We start from the raw sequence: 21,335 nt of genomic DNA on the forward strand, positions 1-21,335 counted from the left end.
ACTACCTTTAGCTTCTCAATCCTTTTCAACAAATTGATTTTTTTGCTTAACTTAAACTCCTATTATTGCATGAATACACATTTATTGAAATATTTCTGTTGGAAATATGGATGGAGTAACTGAGAGGGGAGGGGTGAATCAGTTACCACAAAAATAAATCCACAAGTCCCTTAGATGTCTTAAATATAAACTGTTGAAACTCGGTAAATTAACTTATCATTGTTCATTAAACATTAACATGCATAAAACAAATAACATGAACACAAGTAACACCAGATATAACGTGGAAACCCAATTTTGGGAAAACCACCAATGTAACTAGTTACTGATTTTCACTCTTCTGAAGTGAGCCCTGTTAGGAGCCAACCCTGTTAAAGGTTACAAAACACACTATTAGGTGTGACCCTGTTAGAGGATTTAATCACCCTGCTAGGAGTGGCCTTGTGAAAGGTCTTAAGAACAATTCAACCGAATTGTCACCTTGTCAGAGGATTTACAAAAATGGTTGTTAGACCAACTCTGTTAAGAGATTTCGGTATCACTGCTACAATGGTTAGAAAGCAACAATGAAGTGATCTGAATTAAATACAACTTATCTTGCTGATACAGATCTCTGTTCTGCGCCAATAGATCCTTACTGATCACATATATCTTTTCTGCACCTCAAGGATATCACTGATCCTTCATTAGAATTTGCACATTTATGCTCCTTCACATTTCCATACTTCTCACACTTCCTCACACTTTGAAATCGCAACTTGATCTCTCATATATACCATTCAGGTTACCAAGTCGGCCCAATTACAAGTTACAATAAATATTACATAGGTCGGCTACATATACAAGTTTTAATAAATATTGCTTCGGTCGACTGCATAAACATTTCACTGATGCTCGGTGAACACTGCTGATTCTTCGGTAACCGACTGAACTCGGTAAGTACTGCGAACTCGGTAAAGACTGACTTTCCTTCACATATTCTTCGAAGACCGACTGAACTCGGTAAAGACTGCGAACTCGGTAAAGACTGACTTTCCTTCACATATTCTTCGAAGACCGACTGAACTCAGTAAAGACTGCAAACTCGGTATAGCATTCTGGAGTGCTAGGTAGACTCTGTAACTTGCTTCCCTTACCGTCTGAACTCGGTAGACTCTGTCTAACTGCCTTGTCGAACATTCTGAGCTCGGTAGACTCTGTCTAACTGCCTTGCCAAACATTCTGAGCTTGGTAGACTGATATGACATTTGTGTAACATCAAAGACAATACACAATTAAACAATTGTATCCAACAATCTCCCTCTTTGGCATTGATGGCAACACAACATGTCATAGCAGAATGAAATTTGAAAACAGGTCTTTTCCTTTATGACAACAACATGCCAACATAACTTTCCCTTTGGATAGAGAACACTCCCTCTTTCAATAATCTCCCTCTGTGAAGTAACTTCATCTTTGGACGGTAAAACTCTCCCTCTTTATCAAACAACTCTCCCTCTTTATCTTAATGAACTTTCTTTCAAATTTTAGTAGGATATGACAGTAAAACTCTCCCTCTTTGACAACACATGCCAAAGACAATAAGACTTCATCTGAGTGATAATGTACCTTTTGTACTGATTCATATGCAATATTTTCCTGATTATACTGCATCAACTAGTAGATTTTTCACTTAGGATGAGTTGATGCATCACTAAAACTTTTCTTTAGTGAATTTCAGATAGGGGAGTGACCCCTAACTTACCTCTTAGATACAAGAATGCATCCTTAGCCAATGGTTTTGTGAATATGTCAGCAATTTGTTCCTTTGTGTGAATATATTCCAATCTGATCTCCTTGTCCTGCACCAATTCTCGGACAAAATGATATTTTATTGCAATGTGCTTGGTTTTGGGATGCATCACTGGATTCTTGGACATGTCAATTGCACTTGTATTATCACAAAACATAACAATTGGTTCTTTGATTTCCATTTTCATGCCTGCCAATAGCTATTTAAACCAAACAACATTTGAACAATTTACTGCTGCAGCAACATATTCTGCCTCTGCTGTAGATTGGGATATACAGTTCTGCTTTTTGCTTGTCTAGGAAACCAATCTCTTTCCTAGAAAGAATGCTCCTCCGCTTGTACTTTTTCTGTCATCAATGTTTCCTGCCCATTCAGCATCAATAAATACTTTCAAATCAAAATTTCCTCCAAATTTGTACCATAATTCATACTCTTCAGTTCCTTTCAAATATCTCATTATTCTTTTGATTGCCGTCATGTGACTTTCTCTTGGTTTTGCTGAGAATCTTGCAACAATACCAACTGCAAGAGCAATATCTGGCCTAGTATGAACAACATACTGCAGCTTTCCAATCATAGATCTATACAGTGTTTGATCTACTTCTTGTGATTCATCTTCCTTGGTAAGCTTCAATCTAGTACACATAGGAGTTCCAACTGGTTTACAATCTTCCATACCGAACTTTTTCAGTATCTCTTTGATGTATTTTGATTGTGTAATGTAGATACCATTTTTGTTCTGTTGAATTTGAAGACCAACAAAGAATTTGATCTCACCAAACATAGACATTTCAAATTCCTTATTCATTTGTACTGAAAATTCTTTGCAAAGATCATCATTTCCTGTGAAAATAGTATCATCTACAAATATTTCTGCTAAGACAATTTTGTTATCTGATCCTTCCTTGATATACAAGCTACTGTTATCATTAGTTCTTTGAAATCCAATCTGAATAAGATAGTTATGCAATCTTGCATACCATGCTCTAGGGGCTTGTTTCAGACCATACAATGCTTTATGTAATTTGCAGACCATGTCCTTCTTTTGTGGATCAACAAAACCTTCAGGTTGTTCAATATAAACCTCTTCATCCAATATACCATTAAGAAATGCAGATTTAACATCCATCTGATAAACTTTGAATCCTTTGTAGGCGGCATATGCAAGTAAGGTTCTGACTCCTTCCAATCTTGCAACAGGAGCAAAAGTTTCTCCATAGTCTATTCCTTCTTGTTGAGCATATCCTTTGCATACTAGTCTTGCTTTGTTTCTTGAAACTTTGCCATCTTCATTCAGTTTATTTCTGAATACCCACTTAGTTCCAATCACATTTTTATCCTTAGGTCTGGGTACAAGAGTCCATGTCTTGTTTTTCTCTATCTGTTCTATCTCTTCTTTCATAGCCTCTGTCCAACTATCATTTCCCAATGCATCTTTGACATTTCTAGGTTCAAAATCAGCAAGTAAACAAGTGCTTTTCAACTTACCTCTTGTCATGGTTCCTTCAGATTTGTCTCCAATGATCTGATCTGCTGAGTGATGTCGTCTGACATACTCGGCTAATACAGGTTTCTTGCCTTTAGAATGAATTTCATCATTGTCCTCTTGTTCTTCAACTGGCTGGTCCGGCTCGGTAAATATTGGCTCGGTTTCTTCAGACTCGGTAGACACTGGTTCTGGTTCATCAGACTCGGTAGATACTGGCTCGGTTTTCTCTTTCTGTAACTCGGTTACTGATGACTCGGGAGTAGAAGATTCCTGATTAGCAGATGTATCTGGTATTGTATCAGGTTCAATAGACACAAATCTTCTATAATCTTCTGGTTCTCTTTTGCTTTCTTCTTCAGATCTTTCTGCAAACTCATCAACTTTCACATGTGCACTTTCTATAACTTTATGAGTAGACAAGTTCAAACATCTATATGCTTTACTCTTGCAAGAATATCCGAGGAATATACCTTCATCACCTTTCACATCAAATTTTCCTTTTCTAGATTCTTTCAAAATGTAACATTTACTTCCAAATACTTTTAGGTAACTTACATTAGGTTTGTAGCCATACCATAATTCATAGGGGGTTTTGAATGAGTCCTTCTTCAGCTGTACTCGGTTCAAGGTATGAACAGCAGTGCTGATAGCTTCCTTCCAGTATTTGATAGCAATATTCTTTTCAATCATTAAGGTTCTTGCACAATCCATGATAGATCTGTTCCTTCTTTCAGCTATTCCATTTTGCTCAGGAGTTCTAGGGGCTGATACTTGTCTTTTGATTCCTCTTTCAATGCAAAAGTTATTGAATTCATGAGAGATGAATTCACCACCTCTGTCTGACCTTAGACATTTAAGTCTTTTACCTGTTTCTTTTTCTACTCTGGCCAAATACCATTTGAACTTTTCAAATGCTTCTGATTTGTTCCTTAAATACATGACAGTCATCATTCTTGAGTAATCATCAACAAAAAGAATGAAGAACTTTTCTCCAGTATAACTTTCAGTTCCTATGGGTCCACATAAATCAGTATGCACAATTTCTAATATATCTTCAGATTGATAGTTTTTGCTTTTGAAACTAGTCTTTCCCATCTTTCCAATTTGACAATTCTTACATAGACCGACCTCAGGTTTCTTTATATCTGGAATACCTCTTACTTTTCTGAATTTACTTATTTTCACTAGGTTATCAAAATTTACATGACATAACCTTTTGTGCCATAACCAACTTTCTTCAACTTGAGCAATAAAACATGAATTTTCACTTGTTTCAAGTCGGAACAAATTACCTTTTGTTTGAGTGCCTGATCCAATCAGCTTTCCTTGATTATTTAGCAGTTTGGCCTTTCCATGCATGAATTCCACCTTGAGTCCACTATTAAGTAGCTGTGCCACACTCATCAAGTTGTGATTGAGACCTTCAACCCAGTAGGCATCATCAAATACAAGTTCTTTGGTTATAGGGATTCTACCTCTTCCTTTTATGTAGCGAGGTTCATTATTACCAAACCTTACACTACCTCCATCATAGTCTATAAAATGTTCAAACTTGGTTTTATCACCAGTCATATGATGAGAGCAACCACTGTCTATGATCCAAATATCATTTTTGCTTATATGAGAAATAAGTGCCATCTTATCTTCCTCATCATTATCAGAATCATCTCTTATAGCAATATAAACAATTTCATCTTCACTATTATCAGAATCCTTAGCCATAAAGCATGTTTTCTTACCTTTGAATGATTTGTAGTCCTTTTTGCCATTCCATTTGTGATCTTTCTTTTCATCTTTGCTCTGCTTGTTTGGGCATCTAGCAGCAATATGACCGACTTCATCACATGAAAAACAGATTAGAGGAACTTTGCCTCTGTATTTTCCTCTGCCTTTGGAATATTTCCTTGCTAGAAGAGCTTCAATTATTTCAAGATCACTGTCTGAACTTGGTTCTGATTCATCTTCACTTTCTGACCAAGATTCCTTTTTCTTTTTGCCTTTCTCCTTGAGTGAAACCTTAGCTTCAAATGCTGATTCCATGTTTTTGGAAGCTGGAACATAGTTGTCATAGTTGTCTAACTCAAATGCAGTTAATCTTCCAACTATGGCCTCTAAATTTATCTTATGATTTGCTTCACATCTTCTTTCCTGAATTGCAGAAACTTTGATTGCATAAATGGGTAGTAATGTTCTGAGAACTTTGCTTATGACTGTTTCCTCTGAGATATCACCTCCAGAAGCTTTGATTGCACTGACACTGGCTTTGACTCTTTCAACATATTTTGCAATATTTTCATCCTCACTCATTTTTAATTGATCAAACTGTCCTCTCAAGCTTTCTGCTTTGGCTCTTCTCACATTGTCATCACCACCATAGATATCTTTCAGCTTGTTCTACATTTCAAATGCACTTTTGCAATCTTTGACATCATCAAACTCTTCATAGCTTAGGGCAGATGCAATGTCTATCATCATGGTGTTATGAGTCTTCTTTGCAGCAATATCAGCAACAGTTAGTGTACCAGTGGGTGTCACATATTCTGTGTCAAGATGTGTCAATCCTGTATCTCCAATGGAAGCCAAATGGAGTCTCATGAGACCTTGCCATGCTGAAAAGTTATTTCTGTTTAGCCTTGGAATTTCCCTCTTGTAAGACATCTTGATCTTTAGCTTAGATCCTTGAGATCCTTCCTACAAGCACCGAAAGCTCTGATACCAATTGTTGGAAATATGGATGGAGTAACTGAGAGGGGAGGGGTGAATCAGTTACCACAAAAATAAATCCACAAGTCCCTTAGATGTCTTAAATATAAACTGCTGAAACTCGGTAAATTAACTTATCATTGTTCATTAAACATTAACATGCATAAAACAAATAACATGAACACAAGTAACACCAGATATAACGTGGAAACCCAATTTTGGGAAAACCACCAATGTAACTAGTTACTGATTTTCACTCTTCTGAAGTGAGTCCTGTTAGGAGCCAACCCTGTTAAAGGTTACAAAACACACTCTTAGGTGTGACCCTGTTAGAGGATTTAATCACCCTGCTAGGAGTGGCCTTGTGAAAGGTCTTAAGAACAATTCAACCGAATTGTCACCTTGTCAGAGGATTTATAAAAATGGTTGTTAGACCAACTCTGTTAAGAGATTTCGGTATCACTGCTACAATGGTTAGAAAGCAACAATGAAGTGATCTGAATTAAATACAACTTATCTTGCTGATACAGATCTCTGTTCTGCGCCAATAGATCCTTACTGATCACATATATCTTTTCTGCACCTCAAGGATATCACTGATCCTTCATCAGACTTCGCACATTTCTGCTCCTTCACATTTCCATACTTCTCACACTTCCTCACACTTTGAAATCGCAACTTGATCTCTCATATATACCATTCAGGTTACCAAGTTGGCCCAATTACAAGTTACAATAAATATTACATAGGTCGGCTACATATACAAATTTCAATAAATATTGCTTCGGTCGGCTGCATAAACATTTCACTGATGCTCGGTGAACACTGCTGATTCTTCGGTAACCGACTGAACTCGGTAAGTACTGCGAACTCGGTAAAGACTGACTTTCCTTCACATATTCTTCGAAGACCGACTGAACTCGGTAAAGACTGCGAACTCGGTAAAGACTGACTTTCCTTCACATATTCTTCGAAGACCGACTGAACTCGGTCAAGACTGCGAACTCGGTATAGCATTCTGGAGTGCTAGGTAGACTCTGTAACTTGCTTCCCTTACCGTCTGAACTCGGTAGACTCTGTCTAACTGCCTTGCCGAACATTCTGAGCTCGGTAGACTCTGTCTAACTGCCTTGCCGAACATTCTGAGCTCGGTAGACTGATATGACATTTGTGTAACATCAAAGACAATACACAATTAAACAATTGTATCCAACAATTTCATTCCAAAAAAATGTTGTACCTCCTCCATACTTCCATAACTGTTTTTTTATAATAACCAGAATTTCACATTAACTAAGTCATGGATTAGGGTTCCGCTATCACTTGTCGAAGCACGATGCAACTGAATCCAAATGAAATCCATTGTAGCCGTTAATAGAAATGTTCAAAAATATCTGAAACTAGAATGTAACGTGAAATCTTTTTTAAAACGTTGTTATGGAGGGCGGAAAAAGAAAAAAAAAGCATACCGGGCTAAGATAAAACCATTCTATCTTTCATTATCTTTTACAGAGTATTCTTCCTCTTCAGTTAACATTTCCTTTTGTTTCCTTTTCTTTCTCTTTGTTATATTTTTTTCAATGTTTTTAGTTGGAGCTTTCTAGGTTTATTCATCTTTTTGTTTGTTTTATTTTTTTGGTTGGGATTTTTCATCTTTCTGGTAAGGGTTTTGTACAGCGTGCACGCAGGTCTGTATTTCTACTGTTTCCCTTTTTTTTTTTTGGGTTGGTTTCTCTGTGATTTTTCCTTTTTTTTTGGTTGGTTTCTGTGTTTTACATAGGAACAAGCCGAGCAGAGGAAGGGGCAGAGGAAAAGGAAGAGGCAGGGCAAAATAAAGTGACAACTGATAGAGGCAAAATACTTGTGCTAGGTAATTCTTCTTACAGGTTATCCTTATTATAAGAAATTCTTCTTGTTTTAGATTTTTTTGATGTCTATTTTCGGTGACTACCTGTCCTTGTTTATTATGCCGCTGCTTTGAATTGCAACTGGGGAGCTTCCATTAATAATCTCTTTTTAAAAATTTTGCTGACTAGAGAATGGATTTGTGCATGAATATTTGGCAAGTGAGGAAGGATGGAGGAGTTGTGCTACAAGCTGATTTTGCTATTTTGAATTGAATGATAAAACCACCGAGGAGGGATGGAGGGAGTAAGAGATATTAAAGGGGACATTCTCACCTGCTTGAAATTGAAGGCTCTATGCGTAGTCTACATTCAGGTATGTCTTCTATCTGCTATTTTTTTCCTTCCAGCCACTAGTCATTCTTCACATTAGAAACTGTTTTTTATCTTATTGAAACTGAGATTGAGAATGACTTTCCTAAGAATTTGTCATGTCTCTATTTCAGTTTGATATGTTTTTATAATAATAATGTGTTGATTATTTGATCAATGATGATTGCTACCTATTTAATCAAGATGTTAATAACATTTAATTACATTTGATGAATGACACTTGTTATTTATTTGATTAATTTTTTTTTTTTAATCTGACCGGTTAGAAACTAGAAGTGGTTAACACATTTGTACAAATGTGTACAAATGTGATAAGGGAAGGGGTTCGTTTGACCTTAGTCATTAATAAAGACAAATTTCTGCCCCTGCTGACTGTTCCTTTACCAATCACTGCTAACAACAGACACGTCTCCCTAAATATGTGTGACCTTTGGAGGGATCATGTCTTTACATTGATTGTGGAAGACTATAAAGTATGGAACTGGAGGGGGAAAAAAGAAATAAAAAGGTATTAAGAAAATAAACTGTAAAAAAGGAAGAGATCGATTAGAGCTGGAAGAGCAGATCGATCAAGGACCAGAATTATTATAAATTGCAATCTGCATTTGCATTAATTGGGGTATGCATTATGGTTCATAAATATAAATTACTAACTTAAGTGATAAAAATAGATGAATAATAAATAAATATAATTATCTATTATATGGAGTAATTATATATATATATATATATATATATATATATAGGAATGTACTTATATATATGTATGTCAAAACACATACATTTATGATACATGAAAGACTATTATAATGATCTCGCCTTAAACTTTTCGTTAATGCCTTTGGAAGGATAGGTTGGTTTGTTTAGGGAGAGGCAGAGTAATTCCATCCCAAATTGGGTGACGCATAAGTGGTGGTATTAATGGGTGTTCATGAAACCCTTGGGCCAAGTGGTGGTATTGATGGGCATTCATGAAACCCTTGGGCCTACTTGTGGAGGTGGTTTCAAGCGTCCTATGGCAGTAAATCCCCATCCTTCATTAGGGTTAGGAAAGAAGTAAGGATGATGTATAAATATAATAATTATTGATTGTATTACGAACAATTAATTGTCTCTAGCATAATAATCGGAATTAAGGCATGATAGTGCATAATAATGTATAATGCTGCATGCTAAACAGGCAGTCCTAGCAAGGGACATTACATAATTTTTTGTGCTATAATATTCTTTCTCTTCTCTCCTTAATACTGGATCTAATTGGAATGAGGGTCAGGTTTTCACACTAAGCACTAACACACGATGCATGTAAAACAAACAATAGGGACAAGGCAGACATGAACCAAAACTATACATTTCAGAATCACAAAATCAGTCATAGGTGCAGAATCACATTTCTCAATTCATGTTTGATGTAAGGTCTCTAGAGTCACATTTCTCAATTCATGTTTGATGTAAGGTCTCTAGAGTCACATTTCACAATAAATGCTAGATGTAAGGTCTTTAAACTTAAGAGAATAGGCGTCACAATCTAGTGCCTACCAATGTTATGAAAAAATCTTAATTTGAGAATTTTAGAGGGAGGTAGATCATAAGGGAATTAGGGTTCAATTTGATAAGAGATTTATAATAAGTTAAAAATCCATCATAAGATTTCTTGAATTCCTACAGCTACAAGATATTCTATAAATTTAATAACAAAATAGGACCCACTTCAACTACTAGTAAATGAATTCAAAAGCATAGGAGTTCTCATATCAAGTAGACGAGAAGTGTTGTTTCCAAAACCCAACCTAACTATAATTTTATCATATAGTAAAGGTTCCACACAATATAAGCTACGCAAATAGTTAACCACAATTAAAATCGTTCAAGAGAAAGTTTCTATGCAAATTCTTTTGTATCTCATAAATGTGTGGGAAGGGAGATTTTTTTATCTTATTAGTTGAACTACCAAATGGAATTATAAGTAATTTTGTGTATATATATTTTACCTAAATGTACCATAGTCAACTATGGAATGGTGAATACAAGGATGCATAAGGACGTTTAGAAGTTATATGTTTCTTCTAACAATGTCTTGCTATACTCTTTGGCCTCCCTTAAATTTGCAACTAAAATGACCTTCATTCTCATCTCCTTCCTGACTGCACACAACTCATTATTCCACCATAAGGAGTAGGAGGCTATTATTGATCTATGTGAAACTAGCTTCATGTGGTCTCCTCCACTCTCTAATAGGGTGCACCATTTTACATGCCCTGCATCTTTCTCCTTGTACTGCCTTACCTCTTCTTCCACTTTTGTCCATGTTTCTCTCCACTCTCTTCTCTTCCTATATATGAAATATATGTCTTCACATATGGTAATTGTACTCCCCAATTGACACATTATTCTCTTACACTAATAAGTCTAGAACAAATATCTCACATTACTAGTCTTTCTTAGTCTAAACTTGATTTCTTTGGACATGGAGATAGCGTTTTCATTCTTCTTGCTGTCATCACAAAAAGGAGTCTCTTATTTTTTTATATATATAAAATCAGTATGGGAGAATTATTATAGTGTCGAGAAATGCTCACCTTAGAAGTGATCACAATGTGAAGCAGATCCTCAACATATTGGCTTACCCTATTTTTTCTCTTTTGCAGGCTCTCATTGAGTCTAATCTTGTATCTGTTGCTGAAGATACAGGGATACCCATCGTCAAAGGAAATGCTCCTAAATAAAAAGCCTTTCTCTCCTAGGTAAACCCCTCTTTATTACTCCTCTTAAGATTTATTATGGCTTGAAAAGGGATTCCATACCTCATAAATGAATGACAAGCAACGTTCTTCCCATCGCACCCATATCCATTAATAATGTCAAGCCCTTCACCACACCTTCATTGGTTTACAATATTCCCAAATTCATTGTTATGACTCAGGAATTGCGATCTGCTTCATATATCTAAATCTTAGTTGTATACTATTACAGTCATGGAAATATTCCGGACCCTATCTAAATCTTACTTGTATACTGTTACAGTCATGCAAACATTTCGGACCGTAAGTTGAACTTTTTTGGTTTAAGAGAGGTTTATACTTTTTAGTTTTAACTTTATTCTATCAATACAATCAACGCCATTTCTTAAACATTTCTAACCCCATCAGTCCGATGACCAAGTAAAGAACATTGCAATAAATAGGACTTTTCTATCTATACGGAACCAGGTTGCGATCCTCACAAGAATCTTAATGTAGCCATAAAACAACATAACCGGTATTATCATGCCTTGAGGATTACCAGTTCAACACTTACCTCTATATTCTATAACAGGGCATGTGCTATCCTAATGTGAACTTTTGAAGTTTGACAAAACATTCTCCTACATTACAGGGCATGACCCATAAACTCTTAATCGCAGTATTGTAGGTTTTTAAACATTGAGACTTGATTTCCACTCATGGCATGCACTATGCAAGTTCTTAGCTGATTTTCAAAACCTGAAACTTCTTTATATTTGGTGCACTCTGAAATGCAGACTTCTGCCCAAAACCTTTTATCTCGTTCTTTATTCTATGCTGAAATCTCAAATCACTGTTATTGAATGACAATTTTAATGCCTTGAAGAATACCTATTGTCTCTGCATGGTTTAAGCTTCCGAGCAAATGCACTTGAAAGTCCATACTTGCTCATGGTAAGAAATGAACGACGGGGCAAAGTCCAAAACACACTGGCTAATTAGGAAAACAGATTTTAGTTGCAAGTCTGACATAATCTGAAAATTCTCGTATGGATACAACACATCTAAAAAATTGACTTTTAAGAAACATCACCTGCCTTCGAACAACATAACTTAGCATATAGACATTATTATTGTAAACCTAAGTTACCAGGTTCTTCTAGTTTAGCTCAGGTCCTGGTATTGGTATAATTCGGGTACTGGTACAGTTCAGGTTCTTTCTAGCTATAGCTTGGGTTCTTCTTGGGTACCTTGGTTCTCTATGGGTCTTTCTATGAAGAACCCACAGAGAACCCAAGCATCCGGAAAGTACCAAGGGCTGTGCCTAAGCATAGTTTCATAAACTAAAATCTCAGTTTCACTCCCACAACTTTGTGACAGCATTTTTTATTAGAATATGCTAGCAAGCAAGCAATTAAATATCATTTCAGTTGCATTTGTGAGCTATACATATGAAAACAGGGTTGGTAAACTTTATATCAGCAATAGTGAGCTTGATTTCAATTGATTTACATTATGCATACGTAGCAGGTGTTTGCTTATGTTTTGTGAAATCACTTTCCTTGTGTTGTTAATGGTTTGACAGTTTATCAAATGTTTGAAAAAATGAAATTGAGCCAACTTCTGCATTTGACACAGCTAGTGGTAGTGGTAATCCAATTGATTGTGATTCAAATGAAATTGAACCAAAAGTTGATATTGACTTTGACTCTACTGATTAAGAACATGAATATTAAAATCAATTATAATTTGAATTTTCATTGTGTAATGACATTTTGAAACTTGAGTATTTTCATTTTTTCAAATTATGAATGAGGTATAAAAATATTCTACTTTTTGATATTTATTGACAATTATGGATTTATGAGTATCACTCTTCTTGTAGTTTTACAATGATGTAGTCTATGATGTTTGAACACACACACACACACACACGTATATGTATGTATGTATGGATGTACCCAATGATTTTTTTTTGTCGTACCCACGAATCTGTACCTATCTGTACATGTACCGTATCCGTACCCAAATTGGTAACTTAGGATTATACTATTTAGGAAAAATATATCCAATACAATAGGTTTCTTCCACATAATCTCAATCTATAGACCAATTGTATACAATCTCCAACTAGAACTTCATACCTTCAAGATACAACAAATTAGACCAATTCCACACTATCCAACCTTGGCACATTCATATGAAAAAATAGAAATTGCCTTCTTCATGACTAATCATCAAACTATCTAATTGCTATGTAAAATACCAATAATCACTCAACCATCTCATGATCATTGAACCAAAGATCGTGGAACCACTTCTCTTAAATCCTATATGCATTTGCATTAGCAACTTGTATTTAGCACTTTATGAGCTTTGAGGCATTTTCTAGATTATTTTGTATGCACCATGTATCCCTTGTTTTAAGATATGTATAGTTCTCACATCATGTCCTATGATGTCTATGCCTCAATAATTGAAACTTTGGCATTGCCTCATCTAAGACCCAAATCCACCTGCTCATTTGTTTATGATCCTATGTAGTCGGTCAATATTAAATCAAATAAGCATTAGTGCAAATGATTTAATAAGATATTCTAGCCCTTTATGAATACACAAAATTTCAATACGCTAAAGCTAGCTCTTTATCAAATTCCTTAATCAGGGAGTCTAGGGAGTCTAGCTGCATGCAGCCTTTGTTTCATTAGTCATGGATATACAATAGAGGGGAAACACTGGTGAGACCAGTAAAAGAAAATTTCTCTCAGGAAAATCATCTCATGCATTCAGTAGAAGTGCAATTAGAATAGGTTTTGAGCATATACATGATAAGCTTGATAAAACTCTCAACAGTAACATCATAGGCATGCATAAACAGAGGTAAATAATAACACCTTGCCACTTGCATTGCACTCATTTCATGACCATTTTCAAAGCTTGTGAATGTAATATCCCTACATAAATATTAATATATAATCAATTATCTTATTTCTCATTTTATTAATTTATTTCTTATATAACCAATTTCTATTTTATATTCTTATATAATCAATATCTAAATATTAATTTATAAACAATGTTTAATATTTAATATTAATTTAGAATCAATAATAAATTAATGTTTAATGTCCAAGGGGTTGAGCTTAACTGGCTAAAACATTGGGTTCTCACTGTGGAGACCCAAGTTCAACTCCCAATAGGGACATCTGAAATGAAATTCTAAGTTGTGACTCTTGGTCTTCCATAAGATGGGGAAGGTCTTGGGGTCAATCTAATGGAACTCTAAGTTGTGACTCTTGGCCTTCTATAGGATGAGAAGGTCTTGGGGTCAATTTAATCAGACATAATAATAATAATAATAATAATTCAAAGATATGTAATGGGGATGGGGCCCCCTACTGTGTCCCCACTGGTTCATAGCTCCAGTCAAAAGCTATTCGGGCTTCGACCAATTACCAATCACAATAAATAAATTAATGTTTAATATTTAATGTTTTTTAATGTTTATCCAAAATATATAAATATTTGCGAAGATTTTATATTTTTCTTTAAGGGGGGGTTTCTTAAAGTTATTATTGCTCCATCAAGATACCTGTACCAATAAACAAGGTGACTACAATCTCAAAGCATATTTCTCTCATCATCCATCATGCCAGCACACAAATCATATAAGATCCATCTAAAGAGAAGCCACACTTTGTCACAAAACAAAGCACAAGTCTTGTCTCAATTGATATCTCAGCAAAAAGACTCATCCAAATGTATCACTATGCATTAGTAGCTATCAAGATACAATAGCCATATCTGAAATAGCACTCACAACTAGTGCTAACACATCCAAATGTCCATACCTCAAAGACATACAAAGCATAGTAAAGTCATTCCATCAACCCATAAATCGCAATCACAAACTCAATGTGCAAACTTGTCAAAGTAAAACATACACATATAGGAACTACCACTACGTGGGTAATACAAATTTGAAAATGATCAAGGCATATCAATCCTACTTATAGCATCACATAGAAGTGCAAACAACATCATGTAGTACCAAGGAACATCCACAATGATATGCAAAATCTGCAAACCAATAACTTGCAAGTACAACTCTCATCATAATTCTCCATAGCTCTCCCATGTCCTCCACATTCAATAAAGGAAATAAATAAAGAAAGCTCCATGTCATCACCCAAGAACCAAGTGAGAACACATGAGCACAAACTAGTAATCACCATAGCTCCATACAAGACCTCAACTTTAATGTCATGTGAAACCAAACATCTAGGAAGATTACCAAGACCAAAGAGAGAAACTACAAATCAAAGCTTGTAGCATGTCTTTCTACATACACCTCTAAATGCTAAATGTTTAAGTATGATGTCCTTCACAATACCCCAAAAGAAAAACTATAAAAACACCCAACTATTCAATCACAAAGATCAAACACATGTATCATGTAACCAACATGGATGTAAGCCTTTGTAACCAATAATATCAAAATCAAAGTAAACATTTCCAAAGAAGGAAATCATCCCAATACACCATCTTCTAAAACAAGGAGACAACCATGCTATCCATCCCTCAAAATGAATATTCTAGAACTAACCATCTATCCATAGATCAAAATCTTTATCTATGAAAGATAAAGCATAAAAATAATGCACATGGAAGGAACAATGGGAAATACCTCCCAAGTAATAAACTATTGAGTGGACCAAGAGTGGGGAATGGGAATGGTCCTCCAAGATATCCAAGTCATCATAATCATCCAAAGACAATCTCCTCATAGGTCCATTTCAAGGTGTATGATTCTCTTACTTCCTACTAAAATCTCACCAAGAGTATCTATATCAACACATGTCTCTAATCACAAGAGAAAAGAAGCCTCACTTAAGTCTCCAAGTATCCATGAGAACTTGTAACCAATTGTGATGTGGTGAAAATTAGGAGTTAGGGTTTCACCAAGTATATCCACTAAATAACCCAATCAACACCACAACATTGAAAGAGGAGTGAACCCAATAGATCTAGGTTGAATCCCCAATGGGTAAAGCGCTGAGGTTTTGATTGGATTCACTGGTTGGAGTTGATTATCCTCTTTCCTAGTTTAATTTGAAATGTATTTATGAAATTAGGGCGAAATAAGAGATATTTGAAGTAACTTGACAAATATGAAATGCTACAGATGTCCCATGGAGCCACAAACTAAGATTAGGAAAAATAATAGATTCAAAACCTATTCCTAGAAGTTTGGCCTATTTTTTTGGACCAGGTAGCATAGATCTGCCTTGGTCCTCTGAATTTTTTGCTATCAAAAGCTGAATCTGTTCGTCATTGTCAACATTGCCGAAATTCTCAGAGTATAGCTCTTGCACTTGTTTTTTGCACATAGAAAGAAAGGGAAAGATGTCGTGGATAGGAGTTTGCTTAAATCAAAACCCGGTTTAGGAATTAACTTTGAATGAAATAATGCAAATACTGAAATAAATGTTAAGGAGATATACCTCATATATGCAATTGTTAATGATGATGCAGTTCTCTTTGAATGTAATCACAAATGTTGAATGTAATGCCACGACAAACACATGAACATGAAAAACCTATCACACACACATGCTTGAATGAATATTGATTTAACTTTTCTCCACAATGCTTGAATGATGAATACGCAATCTTGAATCTTTGAAAATGCTTGATGATGATTGCTTCACGGATGCACAAATACTTTAGCTAGATCATGGATGTCAAAATGGATTGATAGGATGTCTTTATATATGGTTCCTTGGGTAAATTACTGATTAGGCTTACCTCCAACCGTCATTTGTAGCCTTGGGGGCTGAAATCCATTATAGAGGTAAAGGATCGAGGCCATTTCAAATTAGGGCCTATTTGAGGGGGACCGAGGCATTTTGGTGTGCCTTGGTTTAGACCAAGGTGCTCCATGCCTTGGTTCTCCAGCAAACAAGACCAATACAAAGAGAAAAGGGGGAAGGATCTCCAAGATGGGACCCACCAAGTGTTGTTCATGACATCAAAGTTGAAGAATAGGGTCAAACCAGACATAGAGAGGGGATGGGATATGGCACACTAAAGTAGGAGCACAAACATGAGGTGTAAATTAGACCGGTTACAATTTACAATGCTACATTTAGCCCCCACTTTAACGAAAGTATGAGCCTACACAAATACTAGTGGTAAAGTAGAAAATATGAGAGAGGAGCAATTAGGAGCAAGATCACAAGGAGATTAGACATCACTAATTTTGAGGAACCAAGCCCCCAATCTTAGGATCTTAACTCATACAATCATATGCAAAGACACACAAAATAAGACAAAGACAAAAGGACAAACAAAGACAAAAGACACACAAAGACAAAAAGGCTCCAAGTCAACTACTAGAAGAGACCCCAATAATCAAAATGTCTCACCTGCTAATATCATTCTCGGAATGCTATCACAAGAACACAAGCAATCACATAAAAAGAGCAAGAGCTTGCATCAAATGATGAACCATGATCCACAAATAGCAAATCTATGAGCTCATGGGGAAGAGAAAAGAGAGGACATGGATGCCACAGGCTAGCAAGTTGTGTTATGCTAGGTGATCCATGTTGGGGAGGAGAGTTAGAATAGTCTAGTTGTGTTTTGCTAGTTCCACTCATCTTATTGCATATGTTGTTGTCTGGTTTCAGGAATTAAGCATCTTGTATAAGACTTTGTTTTATCTGTTTTCGAGCATGCAACAACTTGTATAAGACATGAAATGAAAATCAAAATGTGTCTAGTTTCAGGAACATCTCGTATAAGACTTTGTTTGGTTTGGTTTCGAGAATGTGTACCTCGTATAAGACAAATATATGCCTGGTTTCAAAAACATCTCATATAAGACTTTGTTTTGTCTGGTTTTGAGAATGTGTACCCCATATAAGACATAAAAATGTTGTGTTTGGTTTTAGGCATTACACATCTTGTATAAGACTTTGTTTTGTTTGATTTTGAGTCTGAACACCTTGTATATAAGAGATGCAAAATAGAGTACAAAGAGGGTGATATGCAATGCCGCCCCTTGAGATGTCAACATAGTCCTATTTTGATGTCTTAAGGAAGCTAGAAACAAGGATACACACCTTCAATCAAGGAAGTATCCTTTTAGGCAATAATTTACATAAATTTAAGCTAAAGAGGCATTACTCTTACAAGCAAGGACAAGATATTTGGAAAAGAGATATCTTGCAACAAGTGTACATGGAATTCTTGGAGGAGAAGAGATATTTTCTCAAAGACATCTACCTCCAAGAGGAGATTTTTGAACAAATATAACATCATCAACCAAAAGAGAGGAAGGAGAACAATAATGCATACCTTCCCCCTATTCTTAAGTGAAAGAGATTCTTGATGAAGGATGACACTTTTTGAAAAATTGATTGTTCAAATAATTAGATAATCTATTCAACAATATACAAGCGTATATATAGAGATTACAAGACGACGTTCTAAATTAGGAACTAAATATAGGTGAATAAAATAAAATTAAATATTCTAATACCCTCCCTTAATGGTCGTTCTATCTACTAACTACCCTACAGAAGACACTGCTGGTCTTTTGATCACAAACGGAAAGAACACTCTGCTGCGGACACCCTCCCCGGATCTGCAACACGTGAATGACCAAGAATACTAGAATCCATCCAACTTGATGTTGGGTAACCAAACTGAAACTTGAAACCACATTTTGAGGAAAAATCGACAAACCCTTCAAAACTGAAGATACAAATCATTTTTTGTGGAAAAAAATGGTAAAAACCCTAAATAGGAACAAAAACCCTGAAATGATTGCTCAAATAATTAGATAATCTATTCAACAATATACAAGCGTATATATAGAGATTACAAGACGATGTTCTAAATTAGGAACTAAATATAGGTGACTAAAATAAAATAAAATATTCTAATACCCTCCCTTAATGGTTATTCTATCTACTAACTACCCCACAAAAGACACTGCAGGTCTTTTGATCACAAACGGAAAGAACACTCTGCTGCGGAGACCCTCCTCGGATCTGCAACGTGTTAATGACCAAGAATACTAGAATCCATCCAACCTGATGTTGGGTAACCAAACTGAAACTTGAAACCACGATTTTGAGGAAAAATCGACAAACCCTTCAAAATTGAAGATACAAATCATTTTTTGTGGAAAAAAATGGTAAAAACCCTAAATAGGAACAAAAACCCTGAAACGATTTTTGAGGAAAAAACTGAACAAAACCCTAAAACATTGCATGGCAAGACCCAAAATATCACTTGGTAAGACACTAAACATCACGTGGTAAAACACCAGACAACATCACGTGGGAAAACACCAGACAACATCACATGGTAAAATACCAGACATCACGTGGTAAAACCTTGATTTTTGAGGAAAAAATAAAGCAAAACTCTCCCATGATTTTTGGCGAAAAATCAGAAAACCCACTTTCCGCACCCATAAAATCGCAAAAAATCTAGCAAAATCCGTCGCTTGAACTTAGACTGCCAAAAATCGAGCAAATATACGCGGGTAGAAAGACTACCGCCATCGTCGCCACGAAAACACCTAGATGCGAAAATTTCCTTGGGTCAGAAAAAAATGACTCACCAAAATAATATCCCCCAAGCAAAAAAAATGCGAAAATCCTTTCGTGCGGGGAGGAAACCCTAGTTGCGTCCGCCTCACAAACTTCCGACATGGGTTGGGCACAAAAATTGTGGTCATCCTAAAAAACGACGCGAAAAAAATTGTGCAGAAAACTCAGAAAATCAGGGCCGTGAAGATCGCAAAAACTCCGCCAAAAAACAAACGTGATTTCTGGAAAGGAAAAAGACGACCTCCAAAAAAAAACTTCCAGCAAACCCTAGCAGGCGGGACCTGCAAAAACTTTTGATCCAATTCGCCTAGGAAAAAACTTTCGAAAATTTTCAAAAAAAAATTTCAATAAGAAATAATTTTAGAATTATAAATTTTCCAAAACTTTTTAAATCCCGCTTTGATACCATGAAAAATTGATTGCTCAAATAATTGGATAATCTATTCAACAATATACAAACGTTTATATAGAGATTACAAGACGACGTTCTAAATTAAGAGCAAGTCGTTTAAAGTGAACTACTAAAAAGCTAAACGCTAAATAAAGCTTAAAAGCTAATTAACTAAAAAGAAAAAACTAAATGACCATTAAACAAGGAACTAAATATAGGTGACTAAAATATAATTAAATATTCTAATATTTTTGACCCTAAGTGAGGGTTTTGTTAATAATAGATATACATTACCAAGTATAGAAGAGGTTGTAGTCAAAGATACACACCTCTTGCATAAGAGAGAATCCTTGAGAAAAAAAACAAATACACACAAGGAATGACATCGTATTGTAAGCAAACATCACTCAACAAAGGAAAAGTGGATGCTTAGAAAGGATAGGAAAGATCAATCTTCCCCAAGCATAGGGACAATGAGAAGGATTACACAACCTTCAAAGAGAAATTATACATAAGAGGATGCACCACTTGAAGCAAAGAAAGGTCCTAACAAGTAACACACATGTACTCGCACGAAGGAATATTCAATGTAAGAAAAGATATCAAGATATGCACAATGCAACTCAAAAGAAGAGATAATCTTCGAAAAGGAGAGAGAGAATTGAATATATATTGTCCTTGCCCCCCAAGCGAGGAGATAAGGAAAAGCTACATTGCTGCCCCAAGATCATTGTTATTGAAAAAGCATCACCACTCATGACAAAGAGCCCCCAATGAAGTTAATTACCAGTGTCTTAAGGTTAGGAGCAACATGATAGGGTGAATGGACTGCTAAGGCACTACCTCTTTACCAAGAAGAGTGCAATATCAGTTATAAGAGCTATGCGAGCTCGATCATATTGGTCTTGAACAAATGCTTTAACGGCCTTACAATTTCCAAGAGAATGAGAATAACACGATGAAAAAGACAATGCTCTTTGCCTTCCTTATACTTATAATTGTAATTAATTTTAATGTAAGGAAAGACAACATTCTTATCATATTTCAATCTCCAAAAGATCCTTGTAGCCAATTTCTCTTGATCGTCAATAGGAGTAGGTCTTGTCTCTTGAGATGTAGGACAAGGATCGCTAGAGGGAGGGAAATTGTCTTCTATGACTTTGATAGTTCCATTATCAATGAGTTCTTGTATTCTCTTTTGAGAATCAAGATAATAATTGGCATGGTGATCATGGGTTTGATGATTTGAGCAAAAAGGATTATTTGAGGAAGAAGCACCTTTAGGGGGACCATAGAGTTCATGTCTTGCAAAATGCTCCTTAAGCTTTTGCACCTTAAGGAGATCATCCATAGGTGAATGATGAGGATGTCCT

The 21,335-nt window shown here is 35.7% G+C and overlaps 1 long non-coding RNA gene across 2 annotated transcripts in view; it reads left to right on the plus strand.

Annotated features, from left to right (window-relative positions):
* Nucleotides 1–7,202: 7,202 nt before the first annotated feature.
* Nucleotides 7,203–21,335, plus strand: part of LOC131048506 (uncharacterized) — a 45,272-nt gene continuing 31,139 nt past the window's right edge. The window contains exons 1-2 of one of the 2 annotated variants that reach the window (XR_009106452.2): nucleotides 7,203–7,854; nucleotides 8,021–8,204. This is a non-coding gene — a long non-coding RNA (uncharacterized LOC131048506). The remainder of the gene's footprint in view (nucleotides 7,855–8,020; nucleotides 8,205–21,335) is intronic. The other variant, XR_009106450.2, reaches the window with a different exon arrangement.

This window comes from Cryptomeria japonica, chromosome 7 (genome assembly GCF_030272615.1).
Source record: "Cryptomeria japonica chromosome 7, Sugi_1.0, whole genome shotgun sequence".
Lineage (NCBI taxonomy): Eukaryota > Viridiplantae > Streptophyta > Pinopsida > Cupressales > Cupressaceae > Cryptomeria > Cryptomeria japonica.